The sequence below is a fragment of the Pristiophorus japonicus genome, chromosome 19, assembly GCF_044704955.1.
Source record: "Pristiophorus japonicus isolate sPriJap1 chromosome 19, sPriJap1.hap1, whole genome shotgun sequence".
NCBI lineage: Eukaryota > Metazoa > Chordata > Chondrichthyes > Pristiophoridae > Pristiophorus > Pristiophorus japonicus.
In genome coordinates, this window is record NC_091995.1 from 87,972,145 (window position 1) to 87,979,619 (window position 7,475).

Sequence of the window (7,475 nt, forward strand, 5' to 3'; positions counted from 1 at the left end):
TATATTGGTGACAGGACTGACATATGAAGAAAGACTGGATCGACTAGGCTTATATTCACTGGAATTTAGAAGGATGAGAGGGGATCTCCTAGAAACATATAAAATTCTGACGGGATTGGACAGGTTAGATGCAGGAAGAATGTTCCCGATGTTGGGGAAGTCCAGAACCAGGGGTCACAGTCTAAGGATAAGGGGTAAGCCATTTAGGACCGAGGTGCGGAGAAACTTCTTCACTCAGAGAATTGTGAGCCTGTGGAATTCTCTGCAACAGAAAGTTGTTGAGGCCAGTTCGTTGGATATATTCAAAAGGGAGTTAGATGTGGCCCTTACGGCTAAAGGGATCAAGGGGTATGGAGAGAAAGCAGGAATGGGGTACTGAAGTTGCATGATCAGCCATGATCATATTGAATGGCGGTGCAGGCTCGAAGGGCCGAATGGCCTACTCCTGCACCTACTTTCTATGTTTCTGTGAGTCGGACTTTGACGGGTCGCGTTCTGTGCATGCGCCACCTGGTGGCCAAGAACGGTCCCGGACGAGGGGTGGTGCCGGATAAGGGAGTCCCGGATAAGAGAGTTCAACCTGTATCTCCCTCCTTAAATAAGGAGACCAAAACTGAACGGCATGTTTAAGTTGCCGGTGACGTGGTGCAGCGTGCAGTTGCTGGTTTGCCGCGATGTGGGAATGTGGTGGGTGAGCACAGGTTATTAGAAAGTCTGTTCTATGTGGCAGTGAGGAGAGACTGACAGCTCGTGACACAAGCCCTAATCTAATCAGCGCATGTAAGTTATTTAAGGGCGTTCACAGGAAATCATGTCAATCTCATTTTCCTTTTATTACTGCTATTTACCATAGTTATTGGAAAACGGTAGTATGTCTTGCAACTTTGTAGTTGCCGAGTAAGTAAACCCAGATCACGAGGGGTCCGGACAGAGTAGATTTTTTTTTTTTAAATTCGTAGCCAATCGTTCCAATTCTTTGTCAAATCACAAACGCCAGAGGTCACCTTGGGCCCATTCAAGGATCACTCTGCGCCAATGCTCTTAGCCAAAAGGCCTAGAGCCACTGCACCGTTCCTGGAAGTACTGCAATACCAGGTTCGTGCCATGGAGGTGGATGGGTCAGGTCCCCCACACACCTCCGTGGAGATGGATGGGTCAAGCCACCCCACCCACCTCCTGTTTCCAAAAAAGCAAGCATATACCTTCCTGATCCAGGGAGAACCACCTTGGGGTTATGGTGGTTACTCCCCTGTCAGGTCAGTTACGCATGATCTTAGCCAAAAGGCCGAGAAGCGACCGGACAGAGTAGATAGAGAGAAACTGTTCCCATTGTTTTCGGTCCCCGCCACAAACTCCGTTCCCTAGCCACTGACTCCATCCCTCTCCCCAACTTCTGGTCTGAGGCTGACCCATCCTGTTCGTAGCCTTGGTGTCATAATTGACCCTGAAACGAGCTATCGACCTCATATCCGCCGCATAACTAAGACCGCCTATTTTCACCTGTGTAACATAGTTCGTTTCCGCTCTTGCCTCAGCTCCTCCGCTGCTGAAGCCCTCATCCATGCCTGTGTTACCTCCAGACTTGACTATTCCAACGCACTGCTGGCCGGCCTCCCACATTCCGCCCTAAGTAAACTAGAGGTGATCCAAAACTCGCACCAAGTCCCGCTCACATTTTCATTCGCCACCTGACTACTTTACTGTACGCACGCAGGATGGACTTCATAAACTTCTCAATGACCAACGGGACCCAAAATGAGAGGGCTGTATGTTTTTGATGAATTGCTGGCTTCCCCAAGATACAGGCTGCCCTTGACTATACGCACATCGCCCTGCGAGCAGCTTTACACAATCCAGAGGTTTACCAAAACCGAAAGGGATTCCACTCCGTGAAGATACAGATCATCTGCGACCATGCTCAGTGCATCATGGCAGTCAACGCCCAGTATCCAGGGGGCATCCATGATGCTTTCGCCTTGTGTGAGAGCAGTGTCTCTCGCATGTTCCAGCGTCAACCACAAGGCCAGAGCTGGATGCTCGGGGAGCAATGGTTACGGCCTCGCCACCTGGCTCATGTACCCCCCCGCCCCCGGAACCCTCAGACAGAAACCGAGCATCGCTACAACGAGAGCCAATGCAGTCACACGCAACATCGCCGAACAGACAATTGGGGTGCTCAAGCAGTGCTTCCGATGCCTGGACCACTCTGGAGGCTGCCTGCAATACTCCCCTCAGCAGGTCTCTGAGTTCATTGTGGTTCATGCTACACAATTTGGCCGTCATGAGGGGACAGGATTTGCCACTGGGGAGAGAGGGGGGAGGAGGAGGAGGGCGAGGAAGAGGAACCTGGCGAGGAACCCATGCTACCGTCATCACCACCACCACCACCACCACAGGGGAGGCATCATGGAGATTTCACCGCTGCAAAAGCCAGCAGCTCATAATTGAACACTTTGCTTGAAGAGTTTAACGGCACGTTTAAGCATTGCCTGGCCATTCTATGCCACCATGCTGACTATTCCCCCTCTTATTCTGCAAATGAGACATGACACAGTAATGGTTACGGTGAACAAAAGAATTTATTAAACATTGTAAACTTTGTAAACTTTAATAAAATAACATAAATTATCTGCATCCAGCAGTGTGATAATTCAACAACAACATTATGAACAAAATAAATCAGAGCATAATAATAAAACATAGGATGCATCCAGCACCAACAACCCCTGCCCCACTATCTTTTACCACTGGCTTCCCCCCCCCGCCCCCCCCCCCTCCATTGCTTGCTGCTCCTAACCCAAGTGGTACCAAGATGGCGTGCAGCAAGGCTGCCAGAGTGCTGCTGTGTTGGGGGGAGAGACAACTGGGGACACACTGGACCAGCCCGTGGCGTGGAAGGCCCGACTTCTGACTGGCGAGTCTCTTCATCGGCATCGATAGTCACAGGTGGTTGGAGTTTGGGTGTGACGGTGGGGAACCCAGAGAGTATGGCGGGAGCGTTTATGGATTGTATCACCTGCCCAAGCTGAAGCGGAGCATGTGCCTGTGAGGCGCCATATTCGTCAAGGGTTCGTGCCACACTGTCCGGGACTCCAGCGTCACTGCTGGATGCCACCAGCCTCGTGTGGGCACTGAAGGCCTCGCAGGTTTCGCGGTTCGCACCGACACTCTGCGACCCTGCCTCCGGAATGGTGGCAGTGAGATTCTCGATGGTCGCGGGAATCCTACCCAAGACATCAAGGAGCTGGCGGGCGAGGCAGGCGCTCTCCCTGGACAGTCCCACCATGTCCAGTTCCGCGTCTGCCTGTCTGTCAGCAGACCGACTCACCCCCCGGAGAGGTGGCCTGCCGGATTCGACCTCACCACTGCCACTGGTCCCAGGAGCCTCAGAGTTGTCGAACCCCGAGAAAGTTGCTTCAACGTCCTCAGACGAGGTGAGTGCCGGTGGTAAAAGAGGGGTGGGTTGCATCTGGCCCAGAGTCAGCTGATCTTCAAACTCCTCCTCCACACAATGACCTGACATGGAGTGTTGCGTTGAGGGATGCGGCGCCTGTGATTGGTCATCTGGAAGTAGAAAGCAACAGAGGAGTGGTTAGCAGCAGGGAAGGGGGCAGGGACGACATGAGGAAGGTCAATAGCACAGGCTCATTTGAAGGACCACCGCTACTCCATTATATCTTGTCCAGAAACACTGCAGGACATTGCCCCAACCCTAGTCCACAGACACTACATCACATTGCCCCAAACCTAGTCCACAGACACGGCAGGACATTGCCCCAACCCTAGTCCACAGACACTACATCACATTGCCCCAAACCTAGTCCACAGACACGGCAGGACATTGCCCCAACCCTAGTCCACAGACACTGCATCACATTGCCCCAAACCTAGTCCACAGACACTGCAGGACATTGCCCCAACCCTAGTCCACAGACACTGCATCACATTGCCCCAAACCTAGTCCACAGACACTGCAAGACATTGCCCCAGCCCAGCCCAGGGGAGTGTGCAGGACTTACCCTCAGTATCCAAGCAGGGGTCAGCACCTCCAGTGGCAGTTGCCCACCCTGAGACGTCGATGAGGCCTGCCCTCGCTCCTCGATGTCCGTGAGTGGCAGGGTCTGAGGCGGACCGCCGCCTGTCCGCACCTGCTCGCGCTGATTGTGAGACTTCTTTGCCTGCAAAGATTAAAATGGGAATGGTTACAAGGGGGTCCATCTGATCTTGTGGCACAGACAGATAGCCACCAAAGCACTTATACCATACTGTGTGAATGTAATACAGTCCTCTGTTTAATGGCCTTGGAAGTTGCACGTGGTTCATCAGGAGGACATCAAAGTGCGGAGACATCTTATGAAATCTCAGAAAGCAATCTTAATAATGTGTAAAGATCATTCATGGCAAATAGGGTGCCATTTGCGCCCGACCTACGTGCCATGCATTTTAGGAGGCAACCCACCGAGTGCTGAGAGGCACCAACAGCACGAGAACAAATAGTGTGTCAGATTTATCATTGAAGTAACGAAGGAGTGCATGAATAACAATTGTACTCACTCTAACGACCCTCGAAAGATCATTGAACTTTTTTCAGCACTGTGTGCCAGACCTGACCACTGTGTCTGAGGCAGAGTTCTCCTCAGCCATTTCCCTCCTCATGCGTTTAAGAATGGACGCCAGGGGTCTACATCCACCCCTGCGATGTAACTCCTGCCATCTTCTCTCCACAGCCCCCCCACTAGAGCATTGTTAGCCTCCTGGCCAAATCGCCTGATGTGCTGTCTCGCTTCTTCGTCCTCCGTGATCAAAATCCGATTTTAAAATGGCCGATTCAGCCCCGGGCGTGCTGCACATGCGCGCGACCCCGCTCTGCGTTTATGTTTGCGATCAGACAGCAGACCAGAAGTGCGGGAAGAAAAAAAATTACATAATATATATTTGCGCATGCGCAGAACGGCCAAATTTTTTAGCACAGGAACTTTCAGCTCCGACGCACAAATTGTGTGGTGCAACGCAAAAGTAAGCGCTAACGCTCCTCGTGAACTTTCATTTGGCGAACGTTGCGCACGCTCTGGCGCTAACGCCAACCCGGCGCAAAATTTTCGGTTTTGCCGCGATTTGAAAAAACCCGAAAATCTAGCTCACAAAGATTCTGCAATGAAACACTCCGTTTTTTCTTTATGCCCCTATTCTCGTAGCAATGTTCTGGAGATTGTTCAGCAACTCCAGGAGGCTCCGGGGAATTCTGAGAGGTTGGCAGCCCTGCGTTGTGAGGACATTGTTCAACTTGACCCGCAGAGAAGAGGTCGAGATTGACTGGCTGAATCATTTCCCCATTGCCGCCCAGTGACACTCGACAGTGACCGGGTTTGCAATATTTTACCTCAGTGTATGCCAATTGGTGAATGAATGAGGAAGTTGTGATCGGAAGAGGTTCAGCGTTCCAGTGTGGGAAGCTCTGGGACTTTCCACTTAGCACAGATTTTTCACGTTTCAGATTAATGGCTCACGATTCATTTTTTAAAAATCCGTTCATGGGATGTGGGCGTCGCTGGCAAGGCCGGCATTTATTGCCCATTCCTAATTGCCCTTGAGAAGGTGGTGGTGAGCCGTCTTCTTGAACCGCTGCAGTCCGTGTGGTGAAGGTGCTCCCACAGTGCTGTTAGGGAGGGAGTTCCAGGATTTTGACCCAGTGACGATGAAAGAACGGCCGATATATTTCCAAGTCAGGATGGTGTGTGACTCGGAGGGGAACGTGGAGGTGGTGGTGTTCCCATGCACCTGCTGCCCTTGTCCTTCTAGGCTGTAGAGGTCGCGGGTTTGGGAGGTGCTGCCGAAGAAGCCTTGGCGAGTTGCTGCAGTGCATCTTGTAGATGGTACACACTGCAGCCAGGGGGCGCCGGTGGTGGAGGGAGTGAATGTTGAAGGTGGTGGATGGGGTGTCGATCAAGCGGGCTGTTTTGTCAAGCTTCATGAGTGTTGTTGGAGCTGCACTTATCCAGGCAAGTGGAGAGTATGCCATCACACTCCTGACTTGTGCCTTGTAGATGGTGGAAAGGCTTTGGGGAGTCAGGAGGTGAGACACTCGCCGCAGAATACCCAGCCTCTGACCTGCTCTTGTAGCCACAGTATTTATGTAGTTAAGTTTCTGGTCAACGGTGAACCCCAGGATGATGGTGGGGGATTCGGCGATGGTAATACCGTTGAATGTCATGGGGAGGTGGTTAAACTCTCACTTGTTGGAGATAGTCATTGCCTGGCACTTGTGAATGTTACTTGCCACTTATCAGCCCAAGTCTGAATGTTGTCCAGGTCTTGCTGCATGAGGAGTTGTGAATGGAACTGAACACTGTGCAATCATCAACGAACATCCCCACTTCTGACCTTATGTTGGAGGGATGGTCATTGATGGAGCAGCTGAAGATGGTTGGGTCTAAGACACTGCCCTGAGGAACTCCTGCAGCGATGTCCTGGGGCTGTGATGATTAACCTCCAACCACCCAACCATCTTTCTTTGTGTTAGGTATGACTCCAGCCAGCGGAGAATTTTCCTCCTGATATCCTTTGACTTCAGTTTTACTAGGGCTCCTTGATGCCGCACTCGGTCAAAGGGCGGTCACCTCTGGAATTCAGCTCTTTTGTCCATGTTTGGAGCGCAATGGAGTGCTGAGGGAGCGCTGCACTGTCGGAGGTGCCGTCTTTCGGATGAAATGTTAAACTGAGGCCCCGTCTGCCCTCTCAGGTGGATGTAAAAGATCCCACGGCACTATTTCGAAGAAGAGCAGGGGAGTTATCCCCGGTGTCCTGGGGCCAATATTTATCCCTCAATCAACATCACAAAAATGGATTATCTGGGTCATTATCACATTGCTGTTTGTGGGAGCTTGCTGTGCGCAAATTGGCTGCTGCGTTTCCCACATTACAAAAGCGACTACACTCCAAAAGTACTTCATTGACTGTAAAGCGCTTTGAGACATCCGGTGGTCGTGAAAGGCGCTATATAAATGCAAGTCTTTCTTTTAATGCATCCCCATCATGTGACTGTGGAGCTCCTAATCAGACCCTGAACCACATCATTGAGCACTGCCCCCAGGAGACATTCACAGGCAGCCTACAAGATACCAACGCTGTCACACCGGAAGCTTTGGCCTGGATATCCGGCTTAGGTATTGATGTTTGATTTGTTTTTGTGATCACCAGACGAAAGAAGGAGAAATATTTTATTCAAAGTTCTCCCGGAGACCTGTAGCACATTTTCTAGCATTAGGACACTGGCTGGTGCGGTAACCCATTCTTTACCTAAACCTGTGACACTGGTAATTACCGCACTGCTAGTTAATGATCTGTTAACTTAGTAACCATCGTTACACGTTCATTCCCGGTCCGTGCAAGGTGTATTTTGTAAGGCCTTCCACTCCCACTCCTGATTGCTATCCAATAGTCTCTTCCAGGATGTGCACTTGTGGATGCTGGGCGAT

At 51.2% G+C, this 7,475-nt stretch overlaps 1 pseudogene; it reads right to left on the bottom strand.

Moving 5' to 3' along the window:
• Window positions 1-1,058: 1,058 nt before the first annotated feature.
• LOC139230689 (U2 spliceosomal RNA) lies at window positions 1,059-1,297 on the bottom strand (annotated as a pseudogene).
• Window positions 1,298-7,475: the final 6,178 nt, after the last annotated feature.